Genomic DNA, 25,346 nt, shown 5'->3' with positions numbered 1-25,346 from the left:
TCACTTGGGTGTTATGATAGATTTATTTGTAAAGTTTCTGTTCTTTGCCAATATTGTAATAAATTGATGTAGAATGAAGGTTTGGCATCATTGCCATCTGTGTGCTGACAATTTGAGTGGCACAGTTTATGGTAAGTGCACATTTAAAATCCAGCAATGCAGGTTACAGTGGATCTATAGTGCACGACACATACTTGCAGCCTAAACACAGAATATGCCCCCCAAATCATTCAATTACCAACCCCTCAGATTTCTAAATGACCAGATTTGAGAGTGCAGCTTTTACACTGCAGTTGCAGCTGTGAAGTCTCCAGCTCGCTGGTGTTCACGCCTCACTTACCTGGCGTGTTGTTGGAACGTCGTGAAACCCGACCCAGAAACTGGAAAATTTAAAAACCCTGTGAAAAAAGCTCTAAAGTACTACTTAATAGGCAGTTAAGTGCCTTTAATCCCTTTCCCGTCGCTTGGTGTCGGGTCCGTTTGCAAATCGGAGACCTGACACTCGGGAAAGATGCGTGGAGGCAGGATCACGGCGGGTTCGGAACTGCCGTCAATCATTGCAAATTTAACCTATAACCCCCCTCCAAAATTCCGACCTCAGAGTATGCCGTCAGGGAGACTGCAATTTCAGGGACATTATATCATCAAGAAATCTCAAAGTTCTACACACAATGAGTTGGACGACCTCATGTGCGGGAAGTGTCGCCAGCTACAGCAGCTCGAGCACCAGGTTACGGAGCTTGAGCGGCGGCTGCAGTCACTGCTGTGCATCCACGAGACTGAGAGCTACGTGGATAGCACGTTTCGGGAGGTGGTCACCCCGCAGCTTAAGAGTGTGCAGGCAGAGAGGGAATGGGTGACCATCAGACTGAAAAGGAGGACCAGGCAGGTAGTGCAGGAGTTCCCTGAGCCCATCTTGCTCACCAACCTCTGGGGAGTGCAGCCAGAGCCAAGTCCACAGCACCATGGAAGGCTCAGCTGCACATGCGGGGGGGAAGAGGAGAGGATGAGCAATAGTGATAGGGGATTCAGTAGTTAGGGGAACAGACAGGCGTTTCTGCGGCCGCAGACGTGACTCCAGGATGGTATGTTACCTCCCTGGTTCCAGGGTCAAGGATGTCACTGAACGGCTGCAGGGCATTCTGAGGGGGGAGGGTGAACAGCCAGAAGTCATGGTCCATATCGGTACCAACGACATAGGTAGGAAGAGGGATGAGGTCCTGCAGGCAGAGTTTAGGGAGCTAGGAAAAAGGTTAAAAAGCAGGACCTCAAAGGTAGTAATCTCCGGATTACTACCAAGGCCACGTGCTAGTGAGCACAGAAATAGGAAGATAGAGCAGATGAATGCATGGCTGGAGAGATGGTGTAGGAGGGAGGGCTTTAGATTCCTGAGGCATTGGGACCATTTCTGGGGGAGGTGGGACCTCCACAAGCCATACGGGTTGCACCTCAACAGGAACGGGACCAATATCCTCATGGGAGGATTTGCTAGTGCTGTTGGGGAGTGTTTAAACTAGCTTGGCAGGGGGATGGGAACCTAAGTATAGAGTCAATAGGGAGGGAAGACAAACTGGAATTGGAAAACAAAAACGTAGAAAGTAAATTGGAAGGACAGAGGAATCAAGGGCTAAGTAGTCAACAAGGAGGTTTGCCTGTACTAAATGGTATATACTTCAATGCAAAGAGTATAGCGAACAAGGCAGATGAGCTGAGGGCACAGGTAGATACTTGGGACTATAATATAGCTATTACAGAGACATGGCTGAAAGAGGGGCAGGTATGGCAGCTCAACATTCCTGGTTACAGGATTTTCAGCTATTACAGCTGTCGGGAGGGATGATATAGAAACATAGAAACATAGAAGATAGGAGCAGGAGTAGGCCATTCGGCCCCTTGAGCCCGCTCCGCCATTTAATGAGATCATGGCTGATCATCCAAATTCAGTACCCTGTCCCTGCGATCTCCCCATATCCCTTGATCCATTTAGCCTCAAGAAATATATCCAACTCCTTCTTGAATATACTTAATGAATTGGCCTCAACTGCCATGTGTGGCAGAGAATTCCACAGGTTCACCATTCTCTGGGTGAAGAAATTCCTCCTCATCTCAGTCTTATATGGCTTACCCCTTATCCTTAGACTGTGACCCCTGGTTCTGGACTCCCCGGCCATCGGGAACATCCTTCCTGCATCTAGTCTGTCTAGTCCTGTTAGAATTTTATAAGTTTCAATGAGATCCCCTCTCTTTCTTCTAAACTCTAGCGAATATAAGCCTAATCGACCCAATCTCTCCTCATACGTCATTCCTGCCATCCCAGGTATCAGTCTGGTGAATCTTCGCTGCACTCCCTCCATGGCAAGAACATCCTTCCTTAGATAAGGCGACCAAAACTGCACACAATACTCAAGCTGTGGTCTCACCAAGGCCCTGTACAACTTGAGCAAGACATCCTTGCTCCTGTATTCAAATCCTCACACTATGAAGGCCAACATACCATTTGCCTTCTTAACCGTCTGCTGCACCTGCATGCTTACCTTCAGTGACTGGTGCACAAGGACACCCAGGTCTCGTTGCACTTCCCCTTTTCCCCATCTATTGCCATTCAGATAATAATCTGTCTTCCTGTTTTTGCCACCGAAGTGGATAACCTCGCATTTATCCACATTATACTGCATTTGCCATGCATCTGCCCAATCACCCAACCTGTCCAAATTGTACTGGAGTTTCTCTGCATCCTCCTCACAGCACACACGCCCACCCAGCTTTGTGTTGTCTGCAAACTTGGAGATATTACATCTAGTTCCCTCGTCTAGATCATTTATATATATTGTGAATAGCTGGGGTCCTAGCACCGATCCCTGCGGTACCCCACTAGTCACTGCCTGCCACTCGGAAAAAGACCCGATTATGCCAACTCTTTGCTTCCTGTCTGCCAACCAGTTCACTATCCAAGTCAATACCTTACCCCCAATCCCATGTGCTTTAACTTTACACGCTAATCTCTTATGCGGGACCTTATCGAAAGCCTTCTGAAAGTCCAAATACACCACATCCACTGGTTCTCCCTTATCTATTCTACCAGTCACATCCTCAAAGAATTCCAGTAGATTAGTCAAGCATGATTTACCTTTTGTAAATCCATGTTGACTTTGTCCGATCCTGGCACTGTTTTCCAAGTGCTCTGCTATTACATCTTTTATAATGGACTCTAGCATTTTCCCCACTACCGATGTCAGGCTTACCAGTCTAAAATTCCCCGTTTTCTCTCTACCACCCTTTTTAAATAGTGGGGTTACATTAGCTATCCTCCAATCCATGAGAACTCTTCCAGAGTCTATAGAATTTTGGAAGATATGTTGGAGGGATCATCAAACGAGACCATATGGGTCGAATTGAAAAACAAAAAAGTGGCAATCACACTGCTGGGAGTGTACTACAGACCCCAAACAGTGAGAGGGAGATAGAAGAACGAATATGTAGACAAATTTCTGAGAAGTGCAAAAACTATCGGGCAGTAATAGTAGGGGATTTCAACTACCCCAATATTAACTGGGATAAAATTAGTGTGAAGGGTATAGAGGGTGTGGAATTCCTAAAATGCATCCAAGAAAACTTTTTTAGCCAGTATGTAGCAAGCCCAACAAGGGAGGGGGTGGTTCTGGACTTAGTTTTAGGGAATGAAGCTGGGCAGGCAGAAGGCCTATCAGTGGGGGAGCATTTTGGTGCTAGTGACCATAATTCTGTTAGATTTAAAGTAGTTATGGTAAAGGAAAAGTATAGACCAGGAATAAAAATTCTAAATTGGGGAAAAGCAAATTTTGCTAAGCTCAGAGGGGATTTAGCCATAGTGGACTGGAAATAGTTACTTGAAGGTAAATCAGTGTCAGAGCAGTGGGAGGCATACAAGGAGGAGACCCAGAGGGTTCAGGTCAAATATGTGCCCTTAAAGAAAAAAGGTGGAACTAACAAATCTAGAGCCCCCTGGATGTCAAGAGACATACAGCGTAGGATAAAGAACAAATGGGAAGCATATGACAGATACCGAGGGCTAAATACTCCAGAATCTTTAGAGGAGTACAGAAATTGCAGAGGTGCAATTAAAAAGGATATTAGGAAAGTGTAGAGAGAGCATGAAAAATTCTTGGCAAGTAAAATCAAGGAAAACCCAAAGATGTTTTATAAATATATTAAGAGTAAGAGGATAAATAAAGGGTAGGGCCTATTAGAGATCATGAGGGTAATCTGTGTGTGGAGACGGGAGACGTCGGTAGGGTTCTTAATGAATACTTTGCGTCTGTTTTCACAAAGGAGAGGGGCGAAGCAGACATTGTTATCGGGGGGGGGGGGAGTGTGAAATAGTAGATGAAATAAACACAGCGAGAGAGGAAGTATTATGGGGTTTAACAGCTTTAAAAGTGGATAAATCCCCAGGCCCAGATGAAATGTATCCCAGGCTGTTAATCGAAGCAAAAGAGGAAATTGCAGAGGCCCTAACCATCATTTTTCAATCCTCTCTGGCTGGAGGAATGGAGGACTGCTAATGTGGTATCCTTGTTTAAAAAGGGAGAAAAAGATAGACCGAGTAATTACAGGCCAGTCAGCCTAACCTCGGTGGTGGGAAAATTATTGGAAGGAATTCTGAAGGGCAGGATAAATCTTCATTTAGAGAGACACGGATTAATTAAGGATAGTCAGCACGGATTTGTTAAGGGAAGGTCGTGTCTGACAAACTTGATTGAATTTTTTGAGGTAACAAGGAGGGTAGATGAGGGTAGTGCATTTGATGTAGTGTATATGGACTTTAGCAAGTCTTTTGATAAGGTTCCACATGGTAGACTGGTCACGAAGTTAAAAGCCCATGGGATCCAGGGCAAAGTGTCAAGTTGGATTCAAAACTGTCTCTGAGACAGGAAGCAGAGGTTAATGGTTGATGGGTGTTTTTGTGACTGGAAGGCTGTTTCCATTGGGGTTCTGCAGGGCTCAGTACTAGGTCCTTTGCTTTTTGTGGTATATGTCAACGATCTAGACTTGAATATAGCGGGTATGATTAAGAAGTTTGCAGATGATACTAAAATCGGCTGTCTGGTTGATACTGAAGAAGAAAGGTGTAGACTGCAGTAAGATATCAATAAATTAGTCAGGTGGGCAGAACAGTGGCAAATGGAATTCAATCCGGAGAAGTGTGAGGTAATGCATTTGGAAAGGGAATACACATTAAATGGTAGGACACTGAGTAGTGTAGAGGAACAAAGGGACCTTGGAGTGCATGTCCACAGATCCCTGAAGGTAGCAGGCCAGGTAGATAAGGTGGTTAAGAAGGCATACGGAATGCTTGCCCTTATTAGCCATGGCATAGAATACAAGAGCAGGGGGGTTATGCTTCAACTGTATAAAACTTTAGTTAGGCCTCAGCTAGAGTACTGCATGCAGTTCTCATCACCACATTGCAGGAAAGATGTGATTGCACTAGAGAGGGTACAGAAAAGATTTACAAGGCTGTTGCCGGGAGTAGAGAATCGTAGCTATGAGGAAAGACTGGATAGGCTAGGTCTGTTTTCCTTGGAACAGAGGAGGCTGAGGGGAGATCTTATTGAGGTCTATAAAATTATGAGGGGCATAGATAAAGTGGATAGAAAGGACCTATTTCCCTTAGCAGAGGGGTCAAAAACCAGCGGGCACAGATTTAAAGTAATTGGTGGAAGGTTTAGAGGGGATTTGAGGGGAAATTTCTTCACCCAGAGGATTGTGGGGGTCTGGAACTCACTGCCTGAATGGGTGGTAGAGGCAGGAACCCTAACCACATTTCAAAAGTACTTGGATGTGCACTTGGGATGCTCTAACCTGCAGGGCTATGGACCAAGAGCTGGGAAGTGGGATTAGGCTGGATAGCTCTTTGTTGGCCGGCGCGGACACGATGGGCCGAAATGGCCTCCTTCCGTGCTGTAACTTTCTATGATTCCATGATTGAAGTTACTGTTGCAGTGCAAGCAAATGACACAAGCTTCATTTCAAGTGGACAACAGACCTCCAGACCACAATCCTATTGCAAAATGCTCCCCACAGTGAATTGGCATTGAGTTTTATTTTTCAAAAATGAAAGCAGGATAATAACATTCCATGGGGGAAAATTTGGATATTGCCCACTTTGGGGTGCTAATATTGGCCGGGCGCAAAGTTTATCACCCGGCGTTAATTATCGCCTCCGACTGCTAAATTTGCCTCTATCGCCCCTGGAGGTGACTTGAGCGCTAAATCAGGCGCTACATACCTCTCTTAAGGCGCAAACGTCGGGGAGCGAGGCGCTACCTCCAAACATTACCGAAGCTCAGCCGATGTCAGTAACCATGGAAGCCAGACAAATTGGCGCCTGTCCAGTTCTTAAAGGGGAGGGGCCATCTTGCTGGCAAGCCACACCCTACTCATTGCAGCCTTGAATCTCGGCCTGGAGAGACCTCTAAAGCAATTGTGTTGGAAGCACTAATGAATAGGTCCAGGGAAAGAGCTCGGCGCTTAGGAACCTCAAAGGTGGTGCTGAGGGCCAAAACTCCTTAGGACAGCATTAAATCTCTCCAGACGTCTCTCCCTCTCAACCTGCGTGTACCAAAAATTTTGCCGACAAGAAAAAGCAGGAAGCGGCCGCCTTTGAATAGCGCTCCCTAGCCCCTTCCTGACTTGAAAACGTTCCCCTGTACCTGTTGTTCCTAGCGGCAGATGCTAAGGCAGGTAGCGCGACTCAATATCCGGTCCGGGGCGCTACCAGGACGTTGCACGCTCGACTGACGTCACAATCTGCGGGCGCAGGAGATCATGACGCAAGAGATCGTAGCGCCGCCGCAAAACAACTGGTCAATTTTGCGAGCAGCGCTAAAACCGCCACGCTCGGGTGCTAAGTTCCTAGCACCCCATTAGCATCCCCCCGGAGGCGCTAACGGAAGGCACTAACCAACTGAATTTTTCCCCCCATGTATATATTACTGCCTATTTGATGGCAGAACCTGCAGCTGCTTGAGTCCTACTCCTTTGATTCCCTCTCTAAACCCCTCTGCCTCTCCACCTCTCCCTTTTAAAGACCTTTTTCAAAACCTTTCTCTTTGGCCTAGATTTCAGTCACCCTTCATAATTTGCTCCTTGCTTGCTTGACATCTGTTTTCCTTACACCTATCCTTTAAGTAACTGGGGACATTTCTTTTACATCAAAGTTGCTATATAAATGCATGTTGTTGTGTTGATGATATTTCTATCATAAACAACTCTTCAGAAAGACAATTTTCAGCCAACATAAACCTAGTTTTAAAAATTTCCTTCCACCTCCAAAGAGGAAAAAAGAAAGACTTGCATTTCTATAGCACCTTTCACAGCTACTGGACGTCTCAAAGCACTTTACAGCCAATGAAGCACTTTTTGAAGTGTAGTCACTGTTGTAATGTGGGAAACGCAGCCGCCAATTTGCACACAGCAAGCTCCCACAAACAGCAATGTGATAATGACCTTATAATCTGTTTCAGTGATGTTGATTAAGGGATAAAATATTGGCCAGGACACCAGGGATAACTCCCCTGCTCTTCTTCAAAATAGTGCCACGGGATCTTTTACGTCCACCAGAGAAAGCACCTAACGTCTTATCCGAAAGGCGGCACATTGGACAGTGCAGCTCTCCCTCAGCACTGCACTAGAGTTACAGCCTAGATTTCTGTGCTCAGGTCTCTGGAGTGGGACTTGAACCCACAACCTTCTGACTCGGAGGTGAGGAAGAGTCACAAGGAAGAAGAAACAAGGTAAGTGAAAGATTTCAAAATTCATTTTGAAAAAAAGACAACATAAAGGAAAGGATTTGCATTTCTATAGTGCCTTTTATAACTCAGGGCATCCCAAAGCGCTTTACAGCCAATAAAGTACTTTTCAAGTATAGTCACTGTTGTAATGTAGGGAAATGCAGCAGCCAATTTGCACACAGTAAGGTTCCAAAAAAACAATTAAATAAATGACTGGATAATCTGGTGTAATAATGAGGGATAAATATTGTCTAGGACACTGGGGCCTAGAAATTCAGTTAAGGCCCGCCAGCAGGCTAACGCCCAAATGTTAGCGCTGCGCGTGGAGCCACTTGCGCCCGCCGGAAATTCAGTTTCAGCGCCCCAACTCGAAGGCGGCCGCTATTCAAGGGTTTCGGCGCCCCCGCTTGGGGCGCTGAAACTGAATATCGGCGCGCTAGGTGCCGCAGCGCCACCCGCTGCGGAGCGGCAGGCTGCGGTACTGCAGGCCTCCTTCTCTTAAGGGGGAGGTGCCTGCAACAGCGAGATCGCCGCTGGATTGTGCCGGCAAATGAGCCCGGCACCACGGAGAAGTGCCGGGCTCTTGGAAAGCAGCCGGCAATGCCGCGGGGGGTGGGGTGGAGGAGGCCGGGGAAGGAGGTGCGGGCAGGCGGCCGCCGAAAAAGCGGCCGGCCGCACCTCCACCTTAAAGCGCCCCAGTTGCGCAGCAGTACGGCCCCATTTTTCCAGCGCTGTTTGCGGCCGCTGCAGAAGAGGCGGCCGCAACTAAATATGGGGTTTGGGCCGGAAGCGGGCGGAACCGGGGCACTGCGTACACCGATGACGTCATCGGTGTCGGCGCAGCGCTACCGGCTACCGCCGCCATTACCGCAGCGCTGAATATCAGCGCACCCTCTTACACTGGCGCAGAAACCCTATTTGGGCGGTAACTGGGCGCAAAGCCCACTGAATTTCTAGGCCTGGGACTACTCCCTTGCTCTTCTTTGAATAGTGCCATTTGATTGTTTACATCCACCTCAGACCTCAGTTTAATGTTTCATCTGAAAGAGAGCACCACTCCCTCAGTACCATATTGAAGCGTCAGCCTAGATTATATACTCAAGTCTCATGGGGTGGGGCTTGGACCCATGGCCTTCTGCCTCAGAGGCACGATTGCTACCACTGAGCCACAACTGACACCTAGGTAACAGAGGTTAGATTTAGTAGGAAAAATATGTGCTAGAATGGTATGTTCTTTATTGTGTATTATTAAGCGCAGATAAATTGTATGGAATGAATTAAATTTGTTTGGCCATAACAATTGTTCTTTAAGTTCATCTTAATGTGAAATAAAACAACCTAATGATTCAAATTGGCTTTACCACCTTTGGAGAGATTGCAGAAGTACACGTGTGAGAGACATGGTTCAGGTCAGGCCCCTCTATCGTACAAGCAAATATAGGGCTGGATATTCAATTCCCACAAAAGTAAGATGCTCAGACCACTTACAGGAGCGACTGATGTCACTGAACCTGAGGAGACATCTTTGGCAGAACTGAATTTGTAACAAGGACAACAATAGGAAACGAGAAAATAAGAAAAAACTACATGGAGATTAAAAAGTATTTTTTTCAGTTAATATTCTGCTTTGAGTGTTTGATTCTGCTCTATAGAGTTAATATTACTGTCGTAAAATTACTTTGGTATTGGACTAGTTCTTTTGCTATAAATTATTGTTTATTTAAGCGCAATAGTGCATGGGTTGTAAACTTGCAAAACTGTCCTATTCCTGGAAGCAGTCGTTTCTCTGGGCCTAATGTTTAAAACTTACATACCAAAATCTAACAAATATGACAGAAATGATAGAATTCTTGATATTTCTTCAAGTGAAATTCAATCAGTAACGTGATAATAGCCAAGGCTTATACACAAAAATACAAACATATGAAAATGACACTCGGGGAAAATACTAGCTGGTCCAACTAGTCTGTCCCATCTAGTCATGTTGCAACTAAACATGAGTCCCAGTGCTCCCATCCACGAGGTAATCTCCTAGGAGAGGCAAAAAATACTCTAGGCCATTTCTGGAAAAAACAATTCTGGAAATTTGCTCTCTGACCCCTGAAGATGATCGAAACCAGTTTCAGGAGACAAAAGTGGCCATGAGACACATTGCTCAATATGCCACATACCTTTTGTACACTGTGATACCAGCTACAGCCAGGAACCCATCCAGCTCCCTTTTGAATGCAGTGCATCCACATTCACTGTACAAGCTGACAACGTGTTCCAAAGGTCGATCACCCTCTGCAGAAAGAAAACATGCCCTTTAAAAAGCTGTGCAATAAAATCACCCATTACATATGTAAGCTACTAAAGAATAAATGTAAATCTAACAAGATAAACATGGCAAAAATACTCATCTCTCTTTTGTCTTTTTTTAAATCTACAGGGACACAGATTGATTGAAAGACTGATCCTAAAAGAATTTTGAAAGCTTTTGTGCATTTTTATTTTATTAAATGTGGTTTAGCTTTATAATAAGTAATCAATCAGCTTTATCTATATTTCAAAAATGTAAGCAAATTTTTAAAAATGCAGTTTAACTTGGTTACAAATTCTGAATAGGCTAGTTTGTACTAAACCAGTAACTAAAATTCTTTGTGATGATCTGTTAGCTCTTATATTGGGGCAGTGAACTGCGTTTAGGTTTACAGTGCAGTAATGCAAGAGCCTATAAAAGACTTGGGTTATGTTCACAGGGTAACTGTTAAGGCTACTCCAGATATTGGTATTAAATGGCAATGTCAATGTATGCAAATAATGTAGTTATTGCTTCTATCTAATTAGCATATTGTGTAAAATAGCGTATGATTTCCTTAGCTTGCTGTCATAGATTCATAATTGTCACCTAACCACTGCTTCCTGAATTACCCAATCTTCTTGTTTAGCCTTTATAACTTAGGTGGTGTTCAGCACTATGGGTCTTGGCCTTTCACCTTGGTTTCTCAACTTCATAAAAATACTTATTTGTATTGAAGCCACGTTAAAATGTTTGTAGAATGAATGCAAGTTTGATTCTTTAATGTTATCTTCTATTAAAGCTACCTGACAGCTGTGGGTGCCTTTGTGCCTGCGGCTGGATTAATGGTCATTAGTGTCATTGCTTTTTCTGCTGTGAAAACAGTGGCTGGGTTACAAAGAGCCAATCAGGACTGACCAGCAGTTACACTTGACTGATTATTCCTCCGACTACTAAATAGATCAAACTCAAAACTGGAACCTATTTCCAGGATCTGTTTTCACTTTTGCTCTTGGATTTCCTCGTTTCAGACATTCTGGATGGTCTGTTAGTAAATACTATTGTAGTTACTTTTCCTCAAAATTTTGGCAGTAAGCACTAATCCTGGCTACTGGCAAGAGCCTAGTCTTTGCAAAGATGACCATTCTCCTTCATACGCTAAGTAGATTTGATTGTGATAAGCCTTTGTGGAATTCCTGTCTGGGTGTTCTGTATGACCTGGGTGGTAGTCAGTGAAATTCATTCAACGCATAGCTATGCTTGTTTGAACTTTACACAGTCTGCATCGTACAAAGGAGGCACATCTATAACAGCGAACTTTTTCACCTCTTTACTACTTTATGCACATGTACATTCGGATTAATAATAAGGCTCTCATTTTCAGCATTTTTCTTTAATATAAATGGCAAATTTACACTTTTGAACATGTACATTTAAGAATGTGCTGACAACATAGCAGGACTCTCATTTGCTACAGAACCATCAAAGTGTTTCTAGTTTACCATCAACATTTAACTCTTCCCACTCAAGGCAGCACAAAAAAACTGGCTGTGAAATTTTGTGAAAACCAATGGCTGTTCCTGTAAACAGGGAAAGACAGGAGAAACATTTATACTCAAACAAAATGGAAGTGTATGGCAATGTAAGGAGAGCTGTTAAATACATACTTAGAAATAAAGAGAGACCGGGGGGAGAAATTGAGTATAGCCCCGTTTGGGGCGCCAGCCTCACCAGGGCGCTAAAAGTAGCGCCCCGGAAACATTCACATCCCCGCACCGGAAATTGAGTGGTTGCGCCCCAAAGGGAAGCGCGGCACTACTGGTGGTGCCCCGCATCCCTCTTGGGACGCTGCGAGTGAATATCGTGGCACAACGTGCCGCAGTGCCACATGCTGCGGCACATCGCGCTGCAGTATTGCAGGCCTTCCTCCCCTTCTTAAAGGGGAGGGGTCTTGTGCAACGCGACCTGCGGCCCAGCTGGGCCCCCGGGGATCGGGAGTGCAGGCAAAAGAGCCCGGCACCGAAGAGAAGTGCCGGGCTCTTGGAGCGCAGCCGGCACGCCACGGGGGGGGGGGCGGTTCAGGAGGCCGGGGATGGGAGCGCAGGCAGGTGCTGGCAGGCGGCCAACAACAAAAATGGCCGCCCCGCACCTCACCTTTAATTTGCGCCTCCCCGGCCGCAGGTAGGCCCCCCTGATCCTGTCGGACATAGCGTCCAGCGGTAAATCAGGGGGCACTGCCGAATGTCGCGGCCGGGGCATCAGCGGGGTGCTGTGCACACCGATGACGTCATCGGCAGTGGTGCAGCGCTAATGGTTAGCTAGTGTAGATACAGAAAAACTACTTGCTTTGGTGGGGGAAGAAAGAGGCACAATCTTAAAATTAGAGCTGGGCCACTCAGGAGTGAAATCAGGAAGCACTTCTTCACACAAAGGGTAGTGGAATCCTGGAACTCTCTCCTCCAAAAGGTGCTCGGTCAATTGAAATATTCAAGACTGTAATTGACACATTTTTCTTAAGTAAGAGTATCAAGGGATATGGATCAAAGTCGGATAAATAGAGGTACAGATCAACCATCTTCTAATTGAATGGCAGAACAGGCTCGAGGGGCTGAGTGGCCTTCTTATTTACTTTGAATTAAATTCCTTTGTCCATTATTAATCATGTTAAGTGTTCATACTCTTCTTCACACAGTATAATTCCAATCCCTAAGCGTACAAGGAAATAAACTAGCAGCTGAAGCGTGTGAAGGGAGCAGTGAAATGTGATTTTCTAGGTCAAAATGTTTTCAAATTATTCCCGGTGAATTTTATTTGCAACACATTCGGTAACAATATGAGATGAGCTTGTTTATAAGGATCCTTTGAAAATAAAGAAAGCCAATTTAAAAAGTGACATCATTGCAGTTGCACAGCTGCATGGAAAAGTGGCAATTACAAGAAAATTGCAAATATATATTTATATATATTTTACTTACACACACACATATAAAAAAATATATATAATTAACAAACAATAAGCAGATAGGATAACTAATTGTGTTATCTTTTCCTTTGAAACACAAACGATTTAGAATGAGGTCATGGGGTTTGGTCTACATGATAAATCATTCTTAGCTGTATGCTTTTAAGTAGGCAGTCCCTAAATGGTTTTGACAGTCTGTTGATTCAGTTTTTCCAGGCTCATAGTCCTTTTCCTTTTGATGTATTAATTTTCAAATGGAAAAGGAAATAAACAAAATCTTACAAAAGTATATTCCATCGCCTGTCAAGTTTGAACTTCTATGATTTCTGGAGTTTTTTTGTAAGTCACCTTTTATGAAAAAGTTGATACTGTTTAAACTATTTTCTTCAGCCTGACTTAAACACGGCCAATCCTCAAAACACTAACAAGCTCTGAAAGAAAGTTAAAAAGGGAATTTTCTGGCAAGTTGTAAGCAGTCTCCGATTACCCAGTCCATGTTTTGGATTGTGCAGTTACTATTCTAATGCTTTGTTGTTTATAAGTGGGGGTATTAATGTGACTCCTTCTGAATAGAGTGGAATGACAGAGCTTTAAACGTGAGAACTGTGTGTTTTAGACAGTTATTGTGCTTCTAGAAAAGTTAATTAGGAAGTGAAACCTTAGGTAGTTGACAGTGCGCTTTGTTGGCTGCCAGAGCTCTGTGACAAATACCACTGAAAGGCACTTCACTTTTTTTTGTAAACAGAGATGTTAGGAATTTGAACAAAAATGCATTTGTGAAGATCTGCATTTCATCTGTGTCTAACTGCATGGGAAACAGCACTAATAACTTGTTTTAATAAAGTTCGGTGATGAAACATTCATCAACAGGCTCTTCTCTTGTTTCTCAGACCTATGCATTGCTTGATCAGGAGGCTTTCATCCCAGTAAGTCACATTATGCAAGTCAAAGTGAATGATAACCTTGATGTTTTAAAGCAGCAACCCTATGGCCTTCTAGGTTGAGTCAACAAAGCACTTAACATATAGTAGGTATGTCTGGCGACTAACACTAACAAGTCAATTTCATATCGAGCTAGAAAGTAACATACTTTCAAAATCAACATTTGTTGGGATGGTGTTTTTAAATGTAAACCATAGCATTTACAAGGATTTTCATTAATCAGGTACAAATAGTTGGTGTGATGAAGGTACTGGGCTAAGTAATCTTAGAAAACATTTTTATTTTATTTAGATGAGAAATATAAACCCAGAGGGTAGCTGTTCCTCTTTCGGTGTCTGCATCGCAGGTACACTGTGCCTGTGAGACGAGAGATGCTGCTATTTTCTGGTCCCTGGCCATTGGCATTGTTCGGTGTCCTGTCCGGTGCATTCTGGCTCCCTGACAGGGCCTTGTGTGGAGATCATGGAGCAGAAACAGGCGTGGAGCAGCAGGCCTGATTAGCTTGCAACTTCACAACTAGCACTGGGGCTTTCTGGCTGCTGCTGGAGAGCAACGTCCAGAAGGCCCTGAGGCCTGAAAATTATTCTGGATGGGTATGTGTGTGAGGGCAGGGGGGTGGGGGAGGTGTGTGTGTGTTTGTGGGTGTGAGTGTGGGGTGTGTGGGTGGTGTGTGTGTGTGTGTGTTTGTGGGTGTGAGTGTGGGGTGTGTGGGTGGTGTGTGTGTGTGTGTGTGTGTGTGTGTGTGGGTGTGAGTGTGGGGTGTGTGGATGGTGTGTGTGTGTGTGTGTTTGTGGGTGTGAGTGTGGGGTGTGTGGGTGGTGTGTGTGTGCGTGTGTGTGTTTGTGGGTGTGAGTGTGGGGTGTGTGGATGGGGTGTGTGGGTGTGTGTGTGTGGGGTGTGTGTGTGTGTACTTGTGTGCGTGTGAGGTGTGTGTGTATTTGTGTGTGTGGGGTGTGTGTGTTTGTGTGTGTGTTTGTGTGTGTGTATTTCTGTGCGTGTGATGTGTGTATGTGTGTTTGTGTGTGTGGGGATGTGTGCATGGGGTGTGCGTGTTTGTGTGTGTGGGGTGCGTGTGTGTTTGTGTGTGTGGGGGTGTGTGTGTTTGTGTGTGTGGGGTGTGTGTGTGTTTGTGTGTGTGGGGTGTTTGTGTGTGTTTGTGTGTGTATTTGTGTGCATATGAGGTGTGTGTTTGGGGGTGTGTGTGTTTGTGTGTTTGGTGTATTTGTGTTTGTGTTTGGGGGTGTGTTTGTGTGTGCATGGGGTGTGTGTGTTTGTGTGTGTGGGGGTGACGTAAGAAAACTACTAGGCACTTGGTCTGAGTATTAAACAAGGCTTTAATCAACTGTTTTACAACCTGGAGATCTAGTTGTGTCCTTCACTAGTTCCTGTTAAAGAATGTCCTGAGCAAGCTGGGCTCATGCCCGAGTATTTATACTCTCCCTGGACAGCACCAGCAGCAGGCCACCCAGTATTATTTCATAAGTCTTTCCACATGTGTGTATTTCTGTGCGTGTGAGGTGTGTGTGTGTGTTTGTGTGTGTGTTTGTGTGCATGGGGTGTGTGTGTGTTTATTTGTGTGTGTGTGTGGGGTGCATGTGTGTGTTTGTGTGGGTGTGTGGGGTATGTGTATGTTTGATTGTGTGTGCATGGCGTGTGTGTGTTTGTGTGTGTGGGGGTTGTGTGTGTTTGTGTGCGTGTGGGGTGTGTGTGTGTTTGTGTGTGTGGGTGTGTGTGTGTTTGTGTGCGTGGGGTGTGTGTGTTTGTGTGTGTCGTGGGTGTGTGTGGGGTGTGTTTGTGTCTCTGTGGGGTGTGTGTGGGTGTGTATGTGTGGGGTGTGTGTGTGTATTTGTGTGTTTGGGGTGTGTGTGTGGGGTGTGTGTGTGTTTGTGTGTGTGTGGGGTGTGTGTGTGTTTTTGTTTGTGTGGGGTGTGTGTGTATTTGTGTGTGTTTGTGTTTGTGTGTAATTGTGTGCATGTGGGTTGTATGTGTGTGTTTGTTTGTGTGGGGGGGTGTGTGGGGGGGTATGTGTGTGTTTATGGAGTGATGTGTGTGTATTTGTGTGTGTGTGTGTTTGTGTGTGTGGGGTGTATGTGTGTGTTTGTGTGAGTGTGTGGGGTTTGTGTGTATTTGTGTGTGTGTGATGTGTGTGTGTGTGTGTGTTTGTGTGCGTGTGGGGTGTGTTTGTGTGTGTGAGGTGTGTGTGTGTTTGAGTTTGTGTGTGTGGGGTGTGTGTGTGTGTGGGGTGTGTGTGTTTTTGTGTGGGGCGGTGTGTGGGTTGTGTGTGTGGGGTGTGTGTGTGTTTGTGTGTGTGTGGGGTGTCTGTGTTTGTGTGTGTGCATATTTGTGTGTGTGTTTGTGTTTGTGTGTATTTGTGTGCATGTGTATCTTTTGTGTGTGTTTGTGTGTGTGTGTGTGTAGGCTGTGTGTGTGTGTTTGTGTGCGTAGGGTGTGTGTATTTTTGTGTGTGGGGCTGTGTGTGTGTGCTTGTGTGTTTGTGTGTGTGTGTGTGGGGTGTGTGTGTGTTTGTGTGAGTGTGTTTGTGTGTGTGGGGTGTGTGAGTCTGTTTGTATGTGGATGTGTGTGTGTGGGGTGTGTGTGTGTGTTTGTGTGTGTGTATGTGTGTAGGCTGTGTGTGTGTGTTTGTGTGCGTGGGGTGTGTGTGTTTCTGTGTGTGGGGCTGTGTGTGTTTGTGTGTGTGTGTGCTTGTGTGTGTGTTTGTGTGTGTGTGGGGTGTGTGTGTCTGTTTGTATGTGGATGTGTGTGTGTGGGGTGTGTGTGGGGTGTGTGTGTGTGTTTGTGTGTGTGTATGTGTGTAGGCTGTGTGTGTGTGTTTGTGTGCGTGGGGTGTGTGTGTTTCTGTGTGTGGGGCTGTGTGTGTTTGTGTGTGTGTGTGCTTGTGTGTGTGTTTGTGTGTGTGTGGGGTGTGTGTGTCTGTTTGTATGTGGATGTGTGTGTGTGGGGTGTGTGTGTGTGTGGGGTGTGTGTGTGTGTTTGTATGTGGATGTGTGTGTGTGTGTTTGTGTGAGTGTATGGGTGTGTGTGTGTTTGTGTGTGTGGGGTGTGTGTGTGTTTGTGTGTGTGGGGTGTGTGTATTTGTGTGTGCGTGTAGGGGTGTGTATAGGGTGTTGGGTTTGTGTGTGTGTGGGGTGTGTATGTGTTTGTGTGTGTGAGGGGTGTGTGTGTTTTTGTTTGTGTGTGTGGGTTGTGTGTGTGTGGGTTGTATGTGTGGGGTGTGTGTGTGGGGGGGTTGTGTGTGGGGTGTGTATTTGTGTGTGTGTGTGTTTGTGTGCGTGGGGTGTGTTACATAGTTATGTTGGGACTACATTGTACAAGTGTACTAACATTCAAATCAAGTGTAGCAGCACTACAATGCTGGGAAAGTAGTGCGCAGGCGCTGCACAGTGCACTTGGAAATATCAACCCGCACCATGTGGCAGGCAGCCATTACAACACAAATAAAACAGTAGTTTATAATTACAAACTACCGAGTCCAGAGGCATCTTTACAAAGCACTATGAGTGCCAGAAGAAATAACATGGTGGCAGCGGTATAAGTAAGTAAAACTTACGCAAATAAAAACGATATCAGATTGAAGAAAGAAATTTAAATGTAAACTCTGCAGCGTTTTAACCGTGAATTGTATGGGCAGCTAAAATGGTGGCGGCCAATGCACTGACTGCGAATATGCTCCCCATATTCTGGGAAATTAATGGTGGGAAATATGGAGATGGCAAAAACACTGAATGAATATTTTGTATCAGTCTTTACAGTAGAAGACACTAAGAATATCCCAACACTGGACAAACAGGGGGCTATAGGGGGGTAGGAGCTAAACACGATCAAAATCACTAAGGAAGTGGTACTCGGTAAAATAATGGGACTCAAGGCGGATAAATCACCTGGGCCTGATGGCTTACATCCTAGGGTCTTGAGGGAAGTGGCGGTAGGGATTGTGGATGCATTGGTAATAATTTTCCAAAACTCCCTGGACTCAGCAAAGGTCCCGGCAGACTGGAAAACTGCTAATGTAACACCCTTATTTAAAAAGGGCAGTAGACAGAAGGCTGGAAACTATAGACCGGTTAGCCTAACATCTGTGGTAGGTAAAATTTTGGAGTCCATTATTAAGGAGACAGTAACAGGACATTTGGATAATCATAATTTAATGGACAAAGTCAGCATGGTTTTATGAAGGGGAAGTCATGTTTGACAAATTTGCTGGAGTTCTTTGAGGAAGTAACATATAGGGTGGATAAAGGGGAACCAGTGGACGTAGTGTATTTAGACTTCCAAAAGGCATTTGACAAGGTGCCACACAAAAGATTATTACTTAAGATAAAAAATCACGGGATTGGGGGTAATATTCTGGCATGGATAGAGGATTGGCTATCTAACAGAAGGCAAAGAGTTGGGATAAATGGTTCATTCTCAGACTGGCAATCAGTAACTAGTGGTGTTCCGCAGGGGTCAGTGCTGGGTCCCCAACTCTTTACAATCTATATTAACGATTTGGAGGAGGGGACCGAGTGTAACATATCAAAGTTTGCAGATGATACTAAGATGGGAGGGAAAGTAGTGAGTGAGGAGGACATAAAAAACCTGCAAGGGGACATCGACAGGCTAAGTAAGTGGGCAGAGATTTGGCAGATGGAATACAATACTGGAAAGTGTGAGGTTATGCACTTTGGCAGGTAAAATCGTAGAGCAAGTTATTATCTTAATGGCAAGAAACTGGAAAGTACTGAAGTACAAAGGGATCTGGGGGTCCTGGTGCACGAAACTCAAAAGGTTAGTATGCAGGTGCAGCAAGTGATTAAGAAGGCCAATGGAATGTTGGCTTTCATTGCTAGGGGGATAGAATATAAAAATAGGGAGGTATTGCTTCAGTTGTACAAGGTATTGGTGAGGCTGCACCTGGAATACTGCGTACAGTTTTGGTGTCCATACTTAAGAAAGGACATACTTGCTCTCGAGTCAGTACGAAGAAGGTTCACTCGGTTAATCCCGGGGATGAGGGGATGGACATATGAGGAGAGGTTGAGTAGATTGGGACTCTACTCATTGGCGTTCAGAAGAATGAGAGGCGATCTTATTGAAACATATAAGATTGTGAAGGGGTCAGATCGGGTGGATGCGGGGAAGATGTTCCCGATGATGGGTGAAACTAGAACTAGGGGGCATAGTCTTGGAATAAGGGGCTGCTCTTTCAAAACTGAGATGAGGAGGAACTACTTCACTCAGAGGGTGGTAGGTCCATGGAATATGCTGCCCCAAAAAGCTGTAGAAGCTACATCATTACATAAATTTAAAACAGAAATAGACAGTTTCCTAGAAGTAAAGGGAATTAAGGGTTACGGGGAGCGGGCAGGAATTTGGACATGAGTCTAGGTTCGGATCGGTCATGGCCCTGTGGGTAGCGGAGCGGGCCCAGGGGCCGTGTAGCCTGATCCTGCTCCTATTTTGTGTGTCTAATTCTGTTAGATTCAGGAGATGGTTCTGTGATAGTAGATTGGTGGTTAGGATCAGATCAGCCATGATCTTATTGAATGGCGGAGCAGGCTCGAGGGGCCGATTGGCCTACTCCTGCTCCTATTTCTTATGTTCTTATCATGAACTGGGAAGCCGACGATATCGTGGATGCTTTCCGTAAATTTAAGCAAAAATGCGAGCTTACATTTAAAAGTTTCCTGAAAGGCTCCTCCGATGAGGAAAAAGTCAGCTACACTCTACTGTGGGCGGGAGAAAAAGGCTTAGATCTCTATAACAGCTGGAGTTTATCCGAAGAGGATAAAACAAACCCTACGGTGATTTATGAAAAGTTCAGTAACCATCTCGAGCCTAAATCAAACCACCGCATACACAGTTATAAATTCCAAAGCTTAAGACAGGAACCTGGTGAAACGGCTGACAATTTCCTGACGAGATTAAAAAACGAAGCCAGCAAATGCAAGTTTACGGAACTAGAAGAAAGGCTGGTAGACCAACTAATATGGTGATCAGCACATACAGAAGTGCAAAAAGATCTAATAGGAAAAGAAAAGCTCAGAATATCAGAAGCCATAGATACAGCGAGGGCTCATGAAGCCACAAAACAACAGATGAAAACGCTGAATACTCATACGGCTGACGTGCGGACAACTCCCGAACTGGATCACAGAGTAGATGCAGTGCGCGAAAAGCACAGCACACAAAAACAAGTATATGACAGCGGGAAGAATACGTGTAGAAAATGCGGAAGACAACACGACTACACAGACAGAAGAAAATGCCCAGCGTATGGAACAAGACGGCAACACGTGTGGTAAAGCAAACCACTGGCAAAAGATGTGCAGGGCTAAAAGAGAGGGGCTACACACCAAAAGCAGAGGTGGACAGCAGAACCAACAAAAGAAAAACAAAATCCATACCATGGGTGAGCAAGATGATGAAGACTGCGGGTACGACAAAGCTCTGAACATTGAAACCATGAAGGTTCCCTTACACGAAACGTCCAGAGCGGAAAGCACCTCAAACAAAGAATGGCACACTATCATCCAGATTAAAAAGAGGATCAAAGGACAGCCCACAACCGTCAATCTAAAAGTAAAGTTGGACACAGGAGCTCAGAGCAACATCCTTCCACTGAGGCTATACCAGAGGATCTTCCCCGAAAACTTGGGCGAAGATAGATACCCGAAAAGAGGATGTTTAAAAGCAAACAACGTCACGCCGACAGCGTATGGGGGGAGCAAGATCAGACAACTCGGAACAACCTTTATAAAAGGAACACACAAAAGCAGAAACATCAACTGCATGTTCCATGTGACCAACTCCGAGGGACCGGCGATCCTGGGGTTAAACAGCTGCGAGAAGCTGGGGTTAATCTTGGTAAACCACGAACTAACAAAAACATCACTGAAAGTCGACAGCAACACCCCACTGGAGAATTGTCCACAAATCATGGACACGGAACATTTGATGGACATGTATCCAGAGTGTTTTGATGACACTGTAGGATGCTTCGGGGAGTTCAAGTACCATATAACAATAGATCCAGAGGTAAAACCCGTCATCCACGCTCCAAGAAAAATACCCATCGAGCTAAAAGAAAAATTATACACCGAACTAAAAGAAATGGAAGAGAAAGAAATAATCGCAAAGGTCACTGAACCCACAGGCTGGGTAAACTCGATTGTGGTATGGGAAAAGCCGAACGGGCAGCTCAGAATCTGTCTATGTGGTGTATGTAACCTGTTCCACCTTAAGAGAACTTAAGCCTGTTCCACCTTAAGAGATGTACTACTTTCTCTGGCTGCTGTATACGTAATACCGGTGGTGACCACCGGTATATAAGCACTGTGTCGTAAGATGTATTTCAGATAAAGTCCTGGCCTCCAACCAGTAAAGACCTGTTGAACTTTAATCTTGTAGCCTGTGTGTTATTAATTACAACTAGAACACACAGACTTTACAGTGGCGACGAGTCAGATTCTTACCCTGCGGCAGTTATATCCACGGTGGCTTCGTCCACTGAACGGACGTCGAAGAGAGGTTTCCACCCTCATCACCCTGCTGGAAGACACGTCGCGCGGCAGACATCGAGAAACCAGAGTGCAGAAGACACCCTGAACTCGAAGCCTCCATCAGCGGCTGTCAGCTATCTTCTTTCTACCTCGGTAGTGGGTAAGCCGGGCAGCGACGCGACCAGAAAATCGACCACGTTGGCTGTACAGACGGGGAGGGAAGACGGAGGAATAAGGGCGGTGAGATCGATCGCGACCGGAGATAAGGGCCGGGCCGCATTCGGGCCGAAAGGCGCAGCGCGGGGACATCGATTGCGGCTGGTGATAAGGGCCGGGCCGCATTCGGGCTAAAAAGGCGCAGCGTCTGGGGGCAACTGAAGGCGTGAGAGCCACGGTGAAGCGGAGACAGCGTCGGGGGAAGGGTGAAGACCGCCAAGCGTGGGAAAACCGCCATTTTGTAGGCGGAGGATGAAGGAAAGAGCGCGGAAGCTGCCATCTTGGATAAAAATAAAAATAAATTAAATTGCAATGATGCCTAAACATAGGAACATTAATACCTTTGATAGCGACATCGAAGATTGGGCTATGTATGTAGAACGCATACAAAATTATTGTAAAGCAAATAAAATCCCAGATGCAGAGAAAGCACTAACATTATTAAACTTAATGGGTGCGAAGACATACGGGCAATTGAAACACCTTGTATCACCAGATGAACCGGCGGATAAGACGTTCGAGGAGATTGTTACTGTCCTGAAAAATCACCTAAACCCCACGCCGCTGATGCTAGCGGAACGATTTAAATTTTACAGCAGAAGGCAGCTGAAGGATGAAAGCAATGCTGAATATTTAATGGAATTGCGCAAGCTAGCAAAGTACTGTCAATTCGGAACGAGATTGACAGAGGCGCTACAAGATAAATTTGTGTGTGGTTTATTAAAAGAAGATACACAAAAGCAATTGCTCGAGGAGAATGAGCTGACGCTTGAGAAAGCGGTCACTATGGCAGCAGCACACGAAGCCGCAGCGAGAGGCACGGCAGTAATGCAGCTACGGGCACCGGAACTCAGTACAAATAAATTGGGTTTGAGTACTGTAAAATGTTATCGTTGCGGAAAGACAACGCACGATCAGAACCAGTGTTGGTTTAAAAACCAAGAATGCAGAACGTGTGGCCGGCTTGGCCACATAGCTAAAGTATGCCGGTCAGGAAAGAAGACCAGCAACAAAAAGTCACCGCAAGGAAAATACATAAAGGTACACAAGGTGACAAAGAACAGTTCGACCGAACAGAAGTCAGATTCAGACGCTAGCAGTAATGAACTGGGTAGCTTAAGAGTACACAACGTTGGTAAGGATGCAGATCTCCAGACAATTTGGGTCACACTTCAGATAGCAGGAGTCCAAGTAAAGATGGAATTGGACACTGGATCGGCATTGACGGTCATGAATAAGAAAGATTACAAAAGGTTATTCCAACATATTCCCCTACGGGATACGGAGATTATATTGAAAACCTACACGGGGCAAAGAGTGTACCCCGTCGGAAAGATAGAGGTAAAAGTGGTCCACAAGGGCGAAGAAAGCCAAGTAATGGACTTATATGTGCTACCTGAAGGAGGTCCACCACTACTGGGACGGGAGTGGATTAGGAAAATGAATATGGACTGGCACTCCTTGAAGGCACTAACGGTAGATTCCGGGGAAACAGATGTCAAACCTAAACGATTGTCCAGAATATTGGATGATGCTAAAGAGGTGTTCCAGCAGGGACTGGGAACACTGAGAGGAATTACGGCAAACATCAAGATTGATGAACATGCACAACCAAAATTTTTTAAAGCCAGACCTGTACCCTATGCAATACGACCTACTGTAGAAGCGGAACTGGAAGCGCTAGAACGTTCAGGTGTACTGTCTAAGGTAGATTGGAGTGAGTGGGCTACGCCCATTGTTCCCATTATGAAACGTCCTTCGAGCAACAAGCCAGGAGAACCAGGGAAGGTTCGCATCTGTGGAGAATTCAAAATCACCGTTAATCCGGTGCTTCACACGGTGCAGTATCCGCTTCCGCGGATTGAGGATATTTTTGCTTCGTTGTCTGGAGGGAAACACTTCACCAAGATAGACCTGGCGCAGGCGTACTTGCAGATGGAGGTTGAAGAAGAGTCACGCCAATACCTCACGATCAACACGCATCGAGGTTTGTACCGGTACAATAGACTGGTTTTTGGAGTGGCATCGGCTCCAGCAATTTGGCAGAGGGCCATGGAGCAGGTATTACAGGGAATTCCAGGCACACAATGTTACCTGGATGATATTCTGATTACAGGTGACGGTGATGAAGAACAACTCGCAAACTTGGAACTGGTGCTCAACAGACTGAAAGAGTATGGACTTAGAGTTAATCGGCAGAAATGTGAGTTCTTCCAGAAGCGGATCTCGTACTGTGGTCATGTCATTGACCGGGAGGGGCTTCATAAGTCTCCTGACAAGATAGAGGCAGTTGTAAAGGCTCCCGCTCCAGATAATGTCTCTCAGTTGAGGTCGTTTCTAGGATTGATTAACTATTACCATAAATTTCTACCAAATCTATCCACGGTACTGCACCCGCTAAACGCTCTTTTACAGAAGGGGGTACCATGGGAATGGAGCGAAAACTGTAAGAAGGCATTTCGCAAAAGCAAAGAATTGATCACCTCAGAGGAAGTGTTGGCTCACTTCAACCCGACACTGCCTATTCGGTTGGCTTGTGATGCTTCTCCATATGGTATTGGGGCAGTACTCTCACACAAGTTGCCAAACGGCACGGAAAGGCCAGTCGCGTTTGCATCCAGATCATTGACCTCCGCTGAGCGCAACTATGCACAGATCGATAGGGAGGCTCTCAGCCTTGTATGGGGAGTGAAGAAGTTTAATCATTACCTACAGGGCCAAAAATTCACACTTCTGACAGACCATCAGCCGTTGGTATCCATTTTTAACCCTAAGAAGGGTGTTTTAGTGATGACAGCACAGCGTCTCCAGAGATGGTCCCTTTTCCTAGGGGCACATCAATATCAAATAAAATTCAAAGGTACGAAGCAGAATGGCAATGCTGATGGGCTGTCGCGCCTGCCACTACCTGAAGAAGAAGAAACGACGAAAGTTGACCCTGTTGAGTTATTTCATTCGACCATCATCGAGTGTTTACCAGTCACCAATGCAAATATTGAAAGAGAAACCAGGAATGACCCGACACTGTCCAGAGTCTACGAGGTGACAGTGAAAGGATGGCCAACACGTGGTGATCCTCTGTTACTGGCATTATCGGCAAGGCGAGACCAGCTGTCCGTCTGCCATGGTACTTTGATGTACGGGACAAGAGTGATTATTCCTCCCAAGTTAAGGGAAAGAGTTCTAAAAGAACTGCATGAAGGTCATCTGGGGGGAGTTAAGATGAAAAGTCTTGCTAGGGCTTATGTATGGTGGCCGGGTATTGACCAACAGATAGAGGAGTTGACGAAAAGCTGCGCTGGGTGCCAAAAAGTGCAAAATGCACCTCCGATCGCACCACTACACCCATGGGAATTGCCTTCAGCCCCATGGCAACGCATACATATTGACTTTGCTGGTCCATTCATGGACTCCATGTTCCTAATTGCGGTGGACGCACATTCCAAATGGCCAGAAGTGATCAAGATGAATACCACTACTTCAGAAAAGACAATTGCGGTGTTAAGAACAATATTCGCAAGGAACGGATTGCCAGAACAGATCTGTTCGGACAACGGACCACAGTTCGTGTCGGAAGAATTCCAAAAATTCTTAAAGAAGAATGGGGTGAAACATTATACCTCTGCCCCATATCACCCGGCGACAAACGGGTTGGCCGAGAGATTTGTCCA

The sequence above is a fragment of the Somniosus microcephalus genome, chromosome 7 (genome assembly GCF_052327205.1).
Source record: "Somniosus microcephalus isolate GS21.2 chromosome 7, FLI_Smic_1.0, whole genome shotgun sequence".
Classification (NCBI taxonomy): domain Eukaryota; kingdom Metazoa; phylum Chordata; class Chondrichthyes; order Squaliformes; family Somniosidae; genus Somniosus; species Somniosus microcephalus.
This window is presented reverse-complemented; position numbering follows the sequence as displayed.